The sequence below is a fragment of the Mirounga angustirostris genome, unplaced genomic scaffold, assembly GCF_029215605.1.
Source record: "Mirounga angustirostris isolate CCGP_5_RB_7025 unplaced genomic scaffold, mMirAng1.0.hap1 SCAF_11, whole genome shotgun sequence".
Lineage (NCBI taxonomy): Eukaryota > Metazoa > Chordata > Mammalia > Carnivora > Phocidae > Mirounga > Mirounga angustirostris.
In genome coordinates, this window is record NW_026991719.1 from 125914183 (window position 1) to 125929483 (window position 15301).

Consider the following 15301-nt stretch of genomic DNA (forward strand, 5'->3'; position numbering starts at 1 on the left):
AGCCCAATATCCAGAGAAAGGAGGAAAACAGCTAAAATTCTAGGCATTACTGTACAGGAGCCTCCCACCCTTCAGCTTCCAGCTTCCTTCTGCTAAGGGAGCAGAAGGCTTTTCTTTTTTCCCGCAGAGCACAGTAGTGTTGATTCCATAAAGTTTTTGTTGAGACAGGAAGGGATAAAAATGAATTTGGAAAGAAAGGGGTAGATATTCTTTTCTCAAGGTGTTTCCCCCCAAAATAACTTGAGAACCATGGTATAGAGGGAGAGAAAAGAGACTTCAAAAAACAGGGCAAAGGAGCACAAGAGGAGGGGAAAAAAAAAAAAAAAAAAGACTGCAACTTGCTCCCAGGGACCGGAGAACATTAAAAAAGGAAGGTTGGAATCCACCAGTGTTCCATTACTCAGCTTCTCCTTCCTCCTCCTCTCCTTCCTCCCGACATCATCGTCTTCATCTTCTTCACCTTCATCCTCATCTCCTTCTTCATCAGTATCTTCCAATCCTTCTTCTTCTCCTTCCCCTCCTCCATCATCCACATCGGGAACCAAGTAGTGCTGTCACAGATTTGACCAAATATCATCTTTGATGACCTCTCCTAACTCATCTGCACCTGCATCAGAATGGTTAGGAAACCAGGTGAAGAAGCTCTCCGGTTCCTCATGCTGTCTCTTCCTGCTGGCTCTATTCTGCGTTTGACTTGAACGTTTCTTGTCAAATCCTTTCCAGATTTCCATTTGACTTCAGTGGACTTTGAAGATGGATCACCACTCTCATTCAGATGAAATTCTTTGGAAAGAGCTTTATTTTCTTTTTTTAAAAAGATTTTATTTATGTATTTGAGAGAGAGAGAGAGCATGAGAGGGGGGAGGGTCAGAGGGAGAAGCAGACTCCCTGCTGAGCAGGGAACCTGGTACGGGACTCGATCCTGGGACTCCAAGATCATGACCTGAGCTGAAGGCAGTCGCTTAACCAACTGAGCCACCCAGTCACCCAGAACTTTACTTTCAAACTAAGGGCTTTCATCAAAATAAGAAAATCTATTCTGTACTCTGATTTAATATCTTTAAATTCAGTCACTTCAACTCTTGTCAAATAATGCAGCACCTCTTCATCCTCCTCCCCAAGCAGTGCAGACACTTGTGGATGACTGACAAATGTTGTTACCCCCAAATTTGGAATTTTGGTGATAAAGTCCAACCTCTTCTGAAAAGATGGTTGGCAGAGTTTGTTTTATATTTCTGTTCTACTTTCAAAATCTCCTCACTGGTTTGTTCATTAAGTCTGTCTATTTCCTTTTGTACTTCATCAGTCTGTTCAATTGCTTCTTGCTGTTCCTTTTCTCCCTTCAGCAAGTGCTGAGAGGTCAACGTCTCCTCCAGCTTGGGGGCAAGAGGCAATCTTGGTTCCTTCATTTGAAGCGGGAACGAAGACTGGCGTTTGGGGGTCATGTTGTGAGTAAAGTCCACGAAACAATGGCAGATGCGCGCCTGGAAGAAGCTCTGATTACTCTCTGCCTTTTCTTTTTCTAGGAATTTGTTCATTTCAACAGCATTTTCCAATGTATTGACATAAAGTTATTCACAACACCCATTATTTGAAAACATTACTGCATCCGTGGTTATGTGCCATTTTGCATTCATGATATGGTTCTTTGGTGCCTTTCATTTTGTCCTGATGAGGTATGTCAAAGTTATGATCCTGCTGGGGAAGGTTCTACCTCAGCCAGGCAGATCGCTTTGCCACCTGCTCTATCGATCGTGTCACCATGCTGGTGACAACAGTCTACATTGATGTCTGAAGTGTGAATGACACAAAGACCCCATCTACAAGTGGGTAAACTTCATTCCAAACTTAAGAAAAAGTGGATTTTCTCCCAACTTAAGCAGGACTTTGTCATGAAAAAAGAACTGGACTTTCTTCCACTGTTTTTCTGATTGAAGCTCACAACCATATTGCTTGTTAGTTCTAATGAAGATTGCCATACCTAGCATTTCTTGGAGATATATCTGGGTTAATATGACCCAGGTGTCACTCGCACAAGTCATAAAGACATGGCAGATTTTTAGCCCTTGGGAAAGTAACATGCTTTACACCTATGGAAGAAATTTGTCTAAACACCCCTCTTTCTCTGCAGCCTGTCCCTGAGAGCTGCACATTAAGCCAGACTTCTCTGGCTGGCTGCCTCACTGCACTTGGACACGTGCTTATCATATCTCTGACTAATACTATTGCTTTCACAGTTTGGAGGTTTCCCCCGTGGTCACTGACCTCAAGGTAGCTGCCATTAGAGCAGAGCCTTGGCCCTTGGGAAGTCCCAGCAGCGGGCTGTGAAGGTCCTTCAGTCTCTAGCCCTCCTTCCCAAGAGCTGGGGTGGCTACTGACTGGGGAGTTGACTGTTGGTTGCCGCGATTGAGCTAGTTTCTGGGTTCTTGACTGTCAAAGTCTGGTGGCTACTTGAGGTTTCTGGTTCCCTGATCCATCTTGGTTAGTTTCTCTTGTCTTTCATGGTGAGAGACTGAAAGTCCTGTTTCTGTGAATTGTGACTGTGTTGCAGGATACAAAACTGACTGGGCCCCTGTAGCATGTTTGTCTTCCGGTTTAAAACTGCAAGCCTGGGTGAGGTGTCCCATCTCCCAGATTGAAGTGACAGGCCAATTGTTCTTTCTGTGCTTCCAGTCTGGGGCCAGAGTAATTGTGCCCAAGTGTTAGCGCTTTCTGCCTGGGCCAGCCCCAGCCCAGTAGCCCTCCCTGTGGACCCGGGGCTCTGTTGACACTTAGCTTCTAGCTCTAGCTGCCGAACTGGTTCTGCCTGTTTTCTGTGGTCTTTGCCCAGAGCTCTTGCTCTCTGGAGTCTAGGGAAGCAGGGAATGCTGCATTTCTGTGTCTTTTAAGGAAAGATACATACAAGTAGCTGGAGAAATGGAACAGGTGCTCAAGAGAGGTGCCCCCATGAGAATGGTCTCCTAGAGAAGAGGTCAGTTCCTGGGAGAGTCCAGGGCACCTGTGACATCTGGAGCACGGCTTTAGCAGGTCTGAGTCTGAGTCTTGTACTGGGAGGGAAACAAGTGGAGTCCTCTCCAGCTCATGAGCCCAACCAACCTCTACCCAAGCTTCCTGAAGCTGGTTCTGACTGCTTTTTCTTTATTTCTCCCCCTTAGAAGAACCAGAGGAATTTCAGGAAAACACACAAGTGGGCTAAGGCAGAATGGCAGGAGAAGCTGTGGATACCAGCATGATGTTGGAATCTTCCCACTGATTATTAGCTTGCCCTCCGTGCACTCCAACAAAGTCCCAACTTTCTGTAGTGACACGTGAAATGGGGCAGCCCCCTGCACCTGTCAATCTGCACCCAGGGATTCCTGAGCTTATGGGCTCAGCGCTTTGGGAGACACTGAAACTTGGAACCCAACGAAGACCCCCGATTCAGACACAGTCGCAGTGGGGGGACTTTCGTTGCCACAGGAGGCCTCCTTGACAGTCTCTAGCATGTGGGAGAGTTTGAGGAGATTCTTCGGTGGGATGAAGGCGGGGCCTTTTCTCTGTATGCATATCAGTGGGAGGAATTTCCTTGAAAGGTCGCTTTGACCACATCTGGAGGAAATTAACAAATGAGGACACGGAGTCTTTCAGAGCCAAAGGAATTCCTATTTCCATCGGTTTCAAAGACATTTGAAGACTGGAGGAAAACATTTTAAAATTTAAGCCCACACCTGTGATGCTCCTTAAGGTTGGGAAACAAGAAACCACAGACTGGGTTAGAGCCTGGGCAGGTTTCCTGAGCAAAACGCTCACAGCTCAGAGGGCTGTCCCCAGGATCAGGGGGGAGGCTCTAGAGGCCCAGGCCACCCTCATGCCCTGGTCAGGGGTCGTTCCAGTGCTGGAGGACCTCCTCACGTAGCCTGACTTCTCTTTGACCTCAAGGAGAGGGAACCACAGGAGAGCTGCTAGGTCAAGGGTGGCGGGTTAGGGTGGTTCGGGGCGGCTGCAGCTGGGCTTCAAGGTCATCAGGATGGTCCTGGAGTGGAGAGCGCGGGTATGGCACTGCCCTGACAGCAGCCCTGTAGGTACAAAGAGGGAGGTAGGCCACTTCAGCTCACACCCTTGGCCACATCCAAAGGGCTGGTGTCAGAGCAGGGAGTTATTTGTTGTGATTTCTTCTCTTTTTCCAAATAAACAAACATTTTTATTTATTTATTTTTAAATATTTATTTATTTGACACAGAGAGAGCACACAAGCAGGGGGAGCAGCAGGCAGAGGAAGAAGCAGACTCCCCGCTGAGCAGGGAGCCCGATGCGGGACTCGATCCCGGGCCCCCGGGATCATGACCTGAGCCGAAGGCAGACGCTTAACCGACTGAGCCACCCAGGCGCCCTAAACAAACATTTTTAGAACTAACTTTGTATTCTTTTTCTTTAAGAAGGACCCAGGGGTGCTTGGGTGGCTCAGTCAGTTAGGCGTCTGCCTTCGGCTCAGGCCATGATCTCGGGGTCCTGGGATTGAGCCCCGTTGGGCTCTCTGCTCAGCGGGGAGTCTGCTTCTCCCTCTCCCTCTGCCACTCCCCCTGCTCATGCGCTTTTTATCTCTCTTTCCCCCGTCTCTCTCAAATGAATAAATACAATCTTTTTTTTAAAAAAAAAGAAGGACCCAAATTGTATAAACTTCAGTCTCCATGCAACGTGGATCTGTCCTCCAGTATGCCTGTTCAGATACTTAAATAAGTTAAAGATATCGATCTTGTGGGGACAATATCATATCCTGGTTTCTTCTATGCACAAAGGTAATTTCCAAGTGCTCAAAAAGGAAAAGAGAAAAATTAATCAATAAAATCATTGAATTTTTGGTTATCATATTCTAATAAGTAAAGATAAAATATGTATGAATAACCATATAAAACCAACTAAGCTATTAGTAAAAGTCTAAACAGTAGTCTTGTTTCCTCAATACACTCTTTCTCTGTCTCTCTCTCTCTCTCTAAAACAGTTTTGGATAAGAGAAAATGAAAACTGGGTTTTTTTTTTTAAATTGCCATGATGTCCTGGTTGCTAAGTTACAGGATAAGGAAAAAGGAAACACACACTGCCATCAGGCCAAACAGTAACAGTTGTGAAGAAGCTTCAGGACCCTCCTCCTGTATTAAACACTCTTCCCAATATTTCAAGGGCTTTAACAACATAAGAGAGACAAATGGGGAAGTGGCCTCAGGTCTGACAGGAAAGGGAAGGCAGAGGTTTTTGCAAGATCTGAGATGTATTTATCTGAGCTTTATTATGTGGAACTTCCTAAACTCACGATACTTATCCTGTACATCAAATAAGTTATCACTTCTTACACTAAATAATTATGTAGTCCCACAAAGTTACTCCACTTTGTAAAGCAAGTACTTATTTATTCACCAACTGTGATTGTATTGTTTTTCAATGTCAACCTACCATAATTTCTTAATCCATTGACTTTGCAACCTTGGGTGAATAATAAATTGAGGTGGTTAGCAAGTAATCTCTACCTGGACAATCTCAAAAGGGATTAAAATTCATACAAACAGAGAACGCAGAAGTATTCCATTACTTTTTACTTACATATTGTTGTCTGTGTATAAACACAATTGCCCCTCATACCACCCAAACTCAGAAAGTCACTGTACTATTAACATTGCTTTGTGCTAGGCCTGGTGGCTTTAATTGTATTTTAAAAACCTAAAGTCTTAAAGCTTTAAATAGTATTGCCATCAGAACATCTTTACTGTGACTGTACATAAGTGTACATATAAAGGTGTATTAAGTCAATAAATGTTTTAAAAGCTTATGTATAACAGAGTAGAGAGGCCTGGGTGTTTAAGTGATTACTAGCTTTTCGCACTGGTATTCTATCCAGAGGGCAGAAGTTTTTCTCACCCTAGTAGGAACTGACAGCTCAAAATTCTGTTAACAGAGGTGCTTCTCTGCTGCCCCTCAGCATGGTTTCTTCACAACAGAGGCCAATTATAAGAAAATAAGCAAGCAAGCAAAACAAGTAGCAAAGGCTCTTTCTTAGAGGAGGAGCTAAGATTCCGACCGGTTATCGTGTTACCTTCTCCTGTGGGTTGTTATCAAGTATTGTGACTCTGGTTACACTGTCAAGGCCATGGGCATTTCCTGCGCTCTTATCAAGCAACTGACCAGTCTCCGCTCACAACTCTCTCTCTTTTTTTTAATTAACTAATTTCCTTTTTTCCCTACTCCCCTCCCTCCCCTCCAGCAACCCTCCGTTTGTTTCCTGAGATTAAGAATCTCTTATGGTTTGTCTCCCTCTCTGGTTTCGTCTGGTTTCATTTTTTCCTCTCATCCCCTATGAGCCTCTGCGTTGCCACAACTAACTCTCTTTGATACCGGCTTTCTCCAAGATCAGTCCTCAGATTAATAACGCTGACGAGATTCTTCTCCATGCCGCTGTCCTTGGTAGATGGCTGCTTTGTAGGGCCAAGGTTTGCTCCTTTGCCTGGCTCGGGTGACCCACCGGGCAGTGCATGTGAGTAAGGGGGGATGTTGGGAACAAGGAGGCATGATCAATGTGCCATAGTTATTAAAAACAGCTCAATGGGATTATAAAAGCTACCCTGTACATTTATCAAAATTTAATTTGAATATGTTAAATTATTAAATTAAAATATTAAATTAATTAAAACGAATTTAAATATGTTCTGGTAGAAAGGGATAAAATACTGATACATATGCTGCACTGTAGACGAATCTCAAAAACATTACGCACCTCACACGAGGTCAAAAGGCTGAAACAGTCAAAAAGTGAGTCCACAGGTGAATGAATAAACAAAATGTGGTCTAGCCATGCAATTGAGTGTTATTCAGCTGTAACAAGGAATGAAGTTCAGACACCTGCTACAACATGAATGAACCCGGAGAATATTCTGTCGAGTGAGAGAAGCCAGTCACAAAAGGTCACATATTGCATGATTCCATTGACAAGAAATGCCCAGAATAGGCAAATCCACAGGAACAGAAAGCACATTATGGGTTGCTAGGGGCTGGGGGGCGGGGAGCAGGGAATGACAAGTAACTGCTAATGGGTACAGGGTTTCTGTTTGGAACAATGAAAATGTTCTGGAATTAGTGGTGATAGTTGTTCATTGTGAACGTACTGAATGCCGCTGAACTGTACTTTTTAAGATGGTTAATTTTATGTTATATGAATTTCACTTCAATGAGAAAACAGTTGGGATGCCTGGGTGGTACAGTCGGTTAAGCATTGGACTCTTGGTTTAGGCTCAAGTCACGATCTCAGGGTCGTGGGATGGAGCCTCAAGTCAGGCTCCGAGATCAGCACAGAGTCTGCTTAAGATTCTCTCTCCCTCTCCCTCTACCTCTCCCACTTGTTCTCTCTCTCTCAAATAAATAAATAAATCTCAAAAAAAAAAAAAAGGAAAGAAAAAGAAAACACTTAAAACATGTTTTGGTAATCACATAACTTCTTAGAATGAATTTTTATGAAAGAGCTAACATGAGTATTCTTGGCACAATGACTTTTATACCTTCTCTAAGGTCATATTCCAAGGTTTAAAATCCCCTTGTTTATTAATAGCTTTAGTGACACACAAAGTGGACAGACTGTCAGGCTTATGGGCTGGTGACAACATGGACACCAACACTTGGGAAGGGCAGTGGGGCTGTCATAGACGCACAGGTTCCCCTACCGGAGACCTCAATGCCAACTGCTTAACAACTTCTTTGGGTCTCTTAGGTTTTCTCTTAGATGTAGGGATGACAGAGCATTTCTCACTGGACGGGTGGACTGTTTCTCAAGATGGCCACCTCAGTCGCTCCCATTCTGCACCTCTTTTTGAAATATGACTTGACCACTCCTCCTCCCAACAAGAGGTGGAGCCTATTTCCCCTTCTCTTGACCAGCCCTGGCCCGGTGACTTGCTTTGACTAACAAAATGTGGCAGAAGTGACACTGCGTGACTTCCAGAAGAGGCTTCGCACTTTCTGTATTTGCCCACTTGGAAATCAGTAAGACCATGGAAAGAAGTTTGGGCTGTCCTACTCGAGAGGCCGCGAGGAGAAAGAAGCCCTGGAGGATGAGCTGCCACATGAAAGAGAATCACACAACCCGGCTAACAGCCGGCACCAACTGCCAGACACGAGACTGAGGCCGTCTCAGATGTTCCAGCCTCCTTGGCTATGCTCCCAGCTGAATGAAGTCACACGAGGGACCCCGACCAACACCATGTGGAGCGAAGAACCACCCCACCAGAGCTCAGTCAACGCATAAACTCATAAGAAATGACAAATCATTGTTGTTTTAGGCCACGAAGTTTGGGGGTGGCTTGTCAGCAGATACACTTGAGATCCAGACCAAATCATAGAATATGTGTAAGCTCCTGAGAATAGCCCAGAAGTTCTTGAAAAACACGCCTGAAAAGCTCGCAGAGGACTAAAGCCCAGGATGCCTAGGACCAATTCCAACCAGAAGCAGATGACTTCCTGGGGCAGGCTGCTGGCTCAGGACCAGTGGAGTAAGGCATAATTACAAAGGCCTTTCAGGGAACAAGTGAAACTGATGAGGGAGAGCCAGCTGTCATTATCTGTCCTAGAATATTTTTGGCATTGTCCTCAGTGCTCCATTTTCTAGTAGCCATATACAATGAAAACTTTTCTTCTTGCTCTTTCTCTATTTCTCCATTTCAAAGGTTATACTTGTGCAGACTGGCCTGAACAGCCCACTGACATCAGGATCACATTAGATTTCGTAGAGGCCACCACGGGAAAGAGAAGTATTACAAGGCAGAAAACGTGTAAGAAAACCTGAAGACAGGGACTACGGATCGAGGTTCAGATGCTTGGGTAACGCAGGGATTCAAAACCCCACACCTGTCTTTTGAGAGAGGAATTTGTGCCAAGAGCATATTCACCTTGACTTCTATTCATTTAACTTTATCTTAGCATTCTGACCCTGCACCCCCCAAATTCATATTGTTCTCACATGCAAAATATATGTATTTCATCCCAACAGCCCCAGTTCCAGCATTGACTCAAAAGTCCAAAGTGCAAGGTCTCATCTAAATATTGTATAAATCAGAAGTGGGTAAGACTCGAGGTCTGATTCATCCTGGGGCAGATTCCTCTCCAGCTGTGAACCTTTAAATCAAACAAGTTCTGTACTTCCAAAATACAGTGGTAGGACAGGCGGAGGATAAACATTTGCGTTCCAAAAAGGAGAAATTGGCAAGAAAGGGCTGAAAGATGCCAGGCAAGCATAAAATCCAACAGGGCAAACGACATCAAATCTGAAGTTGTTGTTGTGTTGTTGTTGTTGTTTTTTAAGATTTTATTTATTTATTTGACAGAGAGAGAGCAAGAGAGCGCAAGCAGGGGGAGCTGCAGAGGGAGAGGGACAAGCAGACTCCTTGCTTAGCAGGGAGCCAGGACCCCGGGATCATGACTTGAGCTGAAGGCAGACGTTTAACTGACAGAGCCACTCAGGCGCCCCCTCAAATCTGAAGTTTTGAGAATCATGTTCTTGAACTCGATGCTCTGCCCACCAGGCCCACTGGGGTGGGGGTCCTGCCTTTCAGACACAGTGGGGCGTCCCTGTCCCCAAAGCTTTGCTGGGCACGGCCCACATGGCAGCTCTCACGGGTTGGAGTTGCATACCTATGGCTCTCCCAGGCTGGTGCCTCCATCAGTCCGGGTCCCCCACGGTGGCCCCAACCCTGCAGCCCTTGCTGGACATTACCCTAGCCACGGCCCTCTGCCTGGGTCACACACCTGCGTCTCCAGGTGGCTCCATCCTTTGAAATCCAGGTGGAGGGAGCCATGCCCCCCAGAGCTCCGCTGGGCAGGAGTCAAGTCAGTCCCCATGCTCTGGGTGGCACTGACCCCACAGCTTTGGGCGGGGGTCATCTGGCCTGATGAAACCCAGCCAATGGCCCCCCTTTGACACAGAGGAGGCAGCACTGACGATCTCTGAAGAGTCTTTGGGGTCCTTCCTTTGTCTGGAAGAATAGCTCTCTGGCCCCGTCCCCCAGCCTGCCTGCCTTCCTGCCTGGCTCCTTCCCCTCCAGCTCGAACCAGTTTGCCTGCTGGGGTGGCTGACGAAGCCCAGGGTTTCACACCCACACTAGTCTCCTTACCAGAGGCTCGCGTGACCACACCCTTAGTGTTCTCTCCCCAATATGCTTGTTCATATTTTGCAATATGGCTAGGCTGAGAATTTTCCAAATTTTTAAGTTTCGCTTCCCTTTTGATTAACCATTCCATCTTAAAGTCATTTCTTCTCGAATTTTGCTGTAAGCATTCAAGAGAAGCCAAGCTGCACCTTCACCACTTTGCTTAGATATTTCCTCAAGCAAATATGCAATTGCATCACTCACAAATTCAACCTTCCACAAGACGCTAGCACATGAATACAGTTCAGCCAAGCTCCTGGCCATTTCATAAGGGTGGCCTCTCCTACAACTTCCCAAAACGTGTCCTCATTTCCATCCTTCTTTCTTTTTTTTCTTTTTAAAGATTTTATTTATTTATTTGAGAGAGAGAGAATGAGAGACAGAGAGCATGAGAGGGGGGAGGGTCAGAGGGAGAAGCAGACTCCCTGCCGAGCAGGGAGCCCGATGCGGGACTCGATCCCGGGACTCCAGGATCATGACCTGAGCCGAAGGCAGTCGCTCAACCGACTGAGCCACCCAGGCGCCCCCATCCTTATTTCTACCAACGTTCTGCTCATGACCCCTTAAGTATTCTCTGAGAAGGCTCTCTGTCCAGCTCTCCTCTTTAACTTCTGGGACCTCATCAGAACCCCCCGGGAAGGGCCCTTCATGGCAATGTAGGCTTTTTCCAGCACATGCCTCCAAAAGCCCATGACCAACTTCCAAGCTGCTATCACACGTTTAGGGATCTGTTACAGCAGTGCCCCAATATTTGGGACCAACTTACGGTCCCAGCTTATTGAGGCTGCTGTAATAGCCTCTATCGGGCCAGCTTATGGACAGAAACCGGTGTCTTAGGGCTACAGGCCGGAAGTCAGAGATGAGAGGGCCAGCACGGTTGGATGAGGACCCTCTTCTGGATCACAGACTTCTCGCTGTGCCCTGGCATGACAGAAGGGGAAGAGGTCTTTCTCGGGCCTCTTTTATAAGGGCATAATCTCATTTTCCAGGGCTCCACCCTCATGACTTGATCACTCCCCAAACGCCTCACGTCCTAATACCAGCACATTGGCCGTTGTGATTTCAGCGTAAGAGCTGGGGGCGAGGGGCGGGCCACAAACATTCAGACCATAGCAAAATTATGAGACATGTATAACTCACCTCAGGTGCAGTTTATAGCAAGTCAAAGGAGAACTCGACTAAAGGCAATTGATTCATCCCTAAGCATTGTAGTGCTGGCCGCATGCTGTGCCTTTTCCCACTGGCCGCTGGGCTTCAGAGCAAAGTGGTTGTTTGCATTGGTCAGTCAGAGTCAATCCTCTTCCCTACTAGACTGTAAGTGGATAAATCAATTTTGTGATCACAACCTCACCAGAAATGTCACTTGCGAAGCTTAACTAATCAGATTCAGACATCCAGCCTCACAGACCAAGGTGTGGACGGACTTCACAGAAAATGCCCTGGGGCCTCCCCTAACAACCACCTGGAGGGTCACAGCAAGAGAGAGCAGCAAGCAAGCCACCCCGCCAGAGGGAGGGGGGCCGGGCAGTCAGACCCATTGGGGTCAAGCTTTCTGTGTCCTTGGTTGCCTGACTCAAAGGCAGCAAAACCATCTCTAGAACAATGGAAACTGAACATATCTCTTGTTGCACTATGTAAAAAAGGCAGGACAGATAAAGAACACACACAGCAACGGATAAAGAGAATATACACAATAAAAACAAAGGACCCTGGGCTTCTATTGGAATCTCTCTCCCTAACGGGGGCAGACAGTTAGAGGGAACCGTATGGTGGGCACATCTTGTTGATAATTTTAATTGCCTGTATATCGTGTAAGCTTTTGTTCGATTCCCACTGTCTGTGGAAATGAATATAAAAAACCAATTAACTGGACCACGAATTGAATTAAGGATCTTAATACAAAAAAAGACAATAAAGACAATGAGAATGTACTAATGCCAATGAATTGCACACCTACAGATGGTTCCAGTGGTAAATTTTGTTATGTGTACTTTACCACAGTTTAAAAGTCAATTAAAAAAAAAGATGAGGAAGAGATTTCTGAGTTCAGGTAGGAGTAGGAAGGCAGCAAAAAACCCGAACTCCCCGGCTTCTATGGATCGAGTGACAGCCCCCACCACAGCCCCCCACCCCCACCCCCACCCCCACCAATCTACGAGAGTTTCTTGAAACCAGGAAGCACAGCCAACTGGCAACCCGAGGGACCTGTAGGACCAGAAGCCACTAGGGTGAGGCCGGGCAGCGGGGCTTCTACCAAGGGTCCCGTTGGTCCCCGGGACGCACCGAGCAGGATCTACTCCCGCAGGACACGGCCCGATCCTGCATGGGGACAGCTGGGGACAGAAGTGAGAAGGATCGGGACAGAGGCGGGCGCGCGGGGAGCGCGGGGGGCGGGGAGGTTCGGCCCAGAAGAAAGCGCAAGCGGCCCGGGCGCCGCGCAGTGCCGTCCAGCCGGGCGAGGCGCACGGCGGCGCCAGGAGAGGGCGCGCGCGAGCCAGAGCGCCGCCGAGCCGCGGGCCCTTCCCGCCCGCAAACGTCCCGGTGCCGGTGCCGAGAGCCGCTGTTGCGCACGCTGGAGTCTTTGCAACCCGAACGTGACGCATTCTGCGCGTCCGTGTGCAGTCCGGGCCTCGCGCGGACTGGAATTCTTTCGGATGCTCAGCTTGTCGCGAGTTTGGCCCGGGCGACCCTCCTCGAGCTGGCTCCCGTGCCCTTTGCCGTTCCCCACAGTTTCGGACACAACAGAGATGCTCCAGGCTCATCTTGACCCTCTGTGGATAGACAGCACTGGGAAATGCGAATACAATGTATAACCTATACCTGTGGATGGATGGATGGATTTTTTACGTAGGCTCCACACCCAGCGTGCAGCCCAACAGGGGACTTGAACTCACGACCCTGAGATCAAGACCTGAGCTGAGACCAAGAGTCAGGAGCTCAACTGACTGAGCCACCCAGGCGCCCCCATATACCTGTGGGTTTAAAGCAAGAGTTCAGATTGGATTTGCCAGGTAGCTCTCTCCTCTCTCTGACCCGGAAGATCGGGATTTGTAAAGCGAACTTACTTTCTTTGTCCTAGGATATAAAGCAGCCAGCTTGGACGGAACAGCGCTAGCGTGGACAGAGACGCCTGCAGTGGGGAGCGGGGGCGCGGCCTCTGCCCCAGGGCCTCCCCCTGTGAGAAGGCCCTGGCCCTGAGCGTGCGCGCCGTGCGTTGCCGGCCTCCTCCCACCGGAGGCTCCGGCCCGCAGGTGGCTCCCCCGCGCCTCCCGGGCGCCGACGCTGCCCCAGCAAACCCCAGGTGCCTACGAACTTAGAGGCCCTGGCCTAGCCCAGCCGCAAGGCCAAAGCCGAATGCGGGCTCCGCCTGTTTGCCGCGGGGCCAACAGGGACACGGACACTTGCAGAGTAGCCAGTTAGAGACGCACCAGTCGCCCTATTAGAGACCTCAGTGTCAACCGGTTAAGGACTTCTTTGTGTTCCTCGGGAGTTCTCTTACACGTGGAACTGATGGAGCTTGCCTCCCGATGCCATACGCTGCTTCCAAGAAGGACTTTCTTTCTTTCTTTCTTTCTTTCTTTTTAAAGATTTTATGTATTTATTTGACAGAGAGAGAGATAGCAAGAGCAGGAACACAAGCAGGGGGAGCGGGAGAGGGAGAAGCAGACTTCCTGCTGAGCAGGGAGCCCGATGCGGGGCTCAATCCCAGGACCCCTGGGATCATGACCTGAGCCGAAGGCAGACGCTTAACGACTGAGCCACCCAGGTACCCACCAAGAAGGACTTTCACCATTTTTATTTGGCCAGGCAGACACATACATTCACCATAGGCTGTGATGGAGTTAATATAATGGAGAATATATATATTTTCCAATTTTAATTGCGGTAAAATGCACATAACATAAACTTTACCATCTTAGTCATTTCCAAGCGTACAATTCAGTAGTGTTACATTTGGGGCAGCCAAGCGTGGGAATTTCTTCATTGTGCACAACTGCAACTCTCTACCCATGAAACACTTCCTCTCCCTTCCCCCCTCCCCCAGCCCCTGGCACCCACCTTTCTACTTTCTGTCTCTATGACTTGGACCACTCCAGGGACCTCATATAAGTGGAATCATATAGTATTTGTTCTTTTGTGGCTGCCTTTGTAGACTATATCTTTTTGAAGGTTCTTTATACCCAAACATGAAATAGTTTTAAATTACAGCAGAAATTACGTACGGTTTAAGGCTTGGCTCTGAACTAAATTGTAACTATGGACCAGATTGGAAAGAAAACACTTTTTCTCCAAGTAAAAACAGGAAAAATCGGTTCAAAAAGACAAGGAAAAAGAAATGAAGAAAGGAAAAATGAAGCAACAGAAACCCAATAGCTTTTTCTGGAGTAAAATTTCATAATATTATAAATGAACAAAACTTGTGTTTCTTCTCATTGGAGGCATGGTGAATTTTAGTCCATTCAAATTTCAGATATTTACACCAAAATTTTCTAGCCGTGACTTATGGATTCTGTTTGTTTGTGTGGATACAAAGCCCTCCGGGGATGAGCTGCAAAGGTCTGAGGATTACTGGTGAAGACAATACAAAGGAGGCTTGCGAACCAACAAGGCCGCACAGACCAGGAACAAAAGGACACACCCCTTGTGGCCAGGTGTGTGGTTAGGGCTTTGCTGTCTTCATAGCTGCAAATCTCTTCAGATTTTCTACTTCTTGAGTCCATTTTGTTAAGCTAGGTTTTTCTAGAAGTTGGTCTTTTCATCCAAATTTTCACACCGATTGGGATAAGTTGTTCAGCATATTCTCTTTGAATAATGTCTGTGGGTCAAGGGGATGGCCCCTGTTTGTTCCTTACATCGGCCGTTTATGCCTGCATTCCTGATGTTCACAGCCTCCCTCCTGCAGCCGAACCCCCTGCCCGTGGCCCCGACTTCTCGGCTGAGGACAACCTCTGTCCCTGTAGTTGCTCGGGCCCCAAACTTTGGAGTCGGCCTTGACTCCTCCCTTTCTCCAACTGCTTCCACCGATGCCACCAGGAAATCCTGCTGGCTCTACCTGCAGAAGCTATCCAGAATCTGACATTCCTCCCCATCCTGCTGGCCTGGCCCTTCCTTGGTGAAGCCATCACCATCTCTCACCTGGA

At 47.5% G+C, this 15301-nt stretch overlaps 1 pseudogene; it reads right to left on the reverse strand.

Moving 5' to 3' along the window:
* Positions 1 to 396: 396 nt before the first annotated feature.
* On the reverse strand, positions 397 to 1445 carry LOC123843059 (protein SET-like; annotated as a pseudogene).
* Positions 1446 to 15301: the final 13856 nt, after the last annotated feature.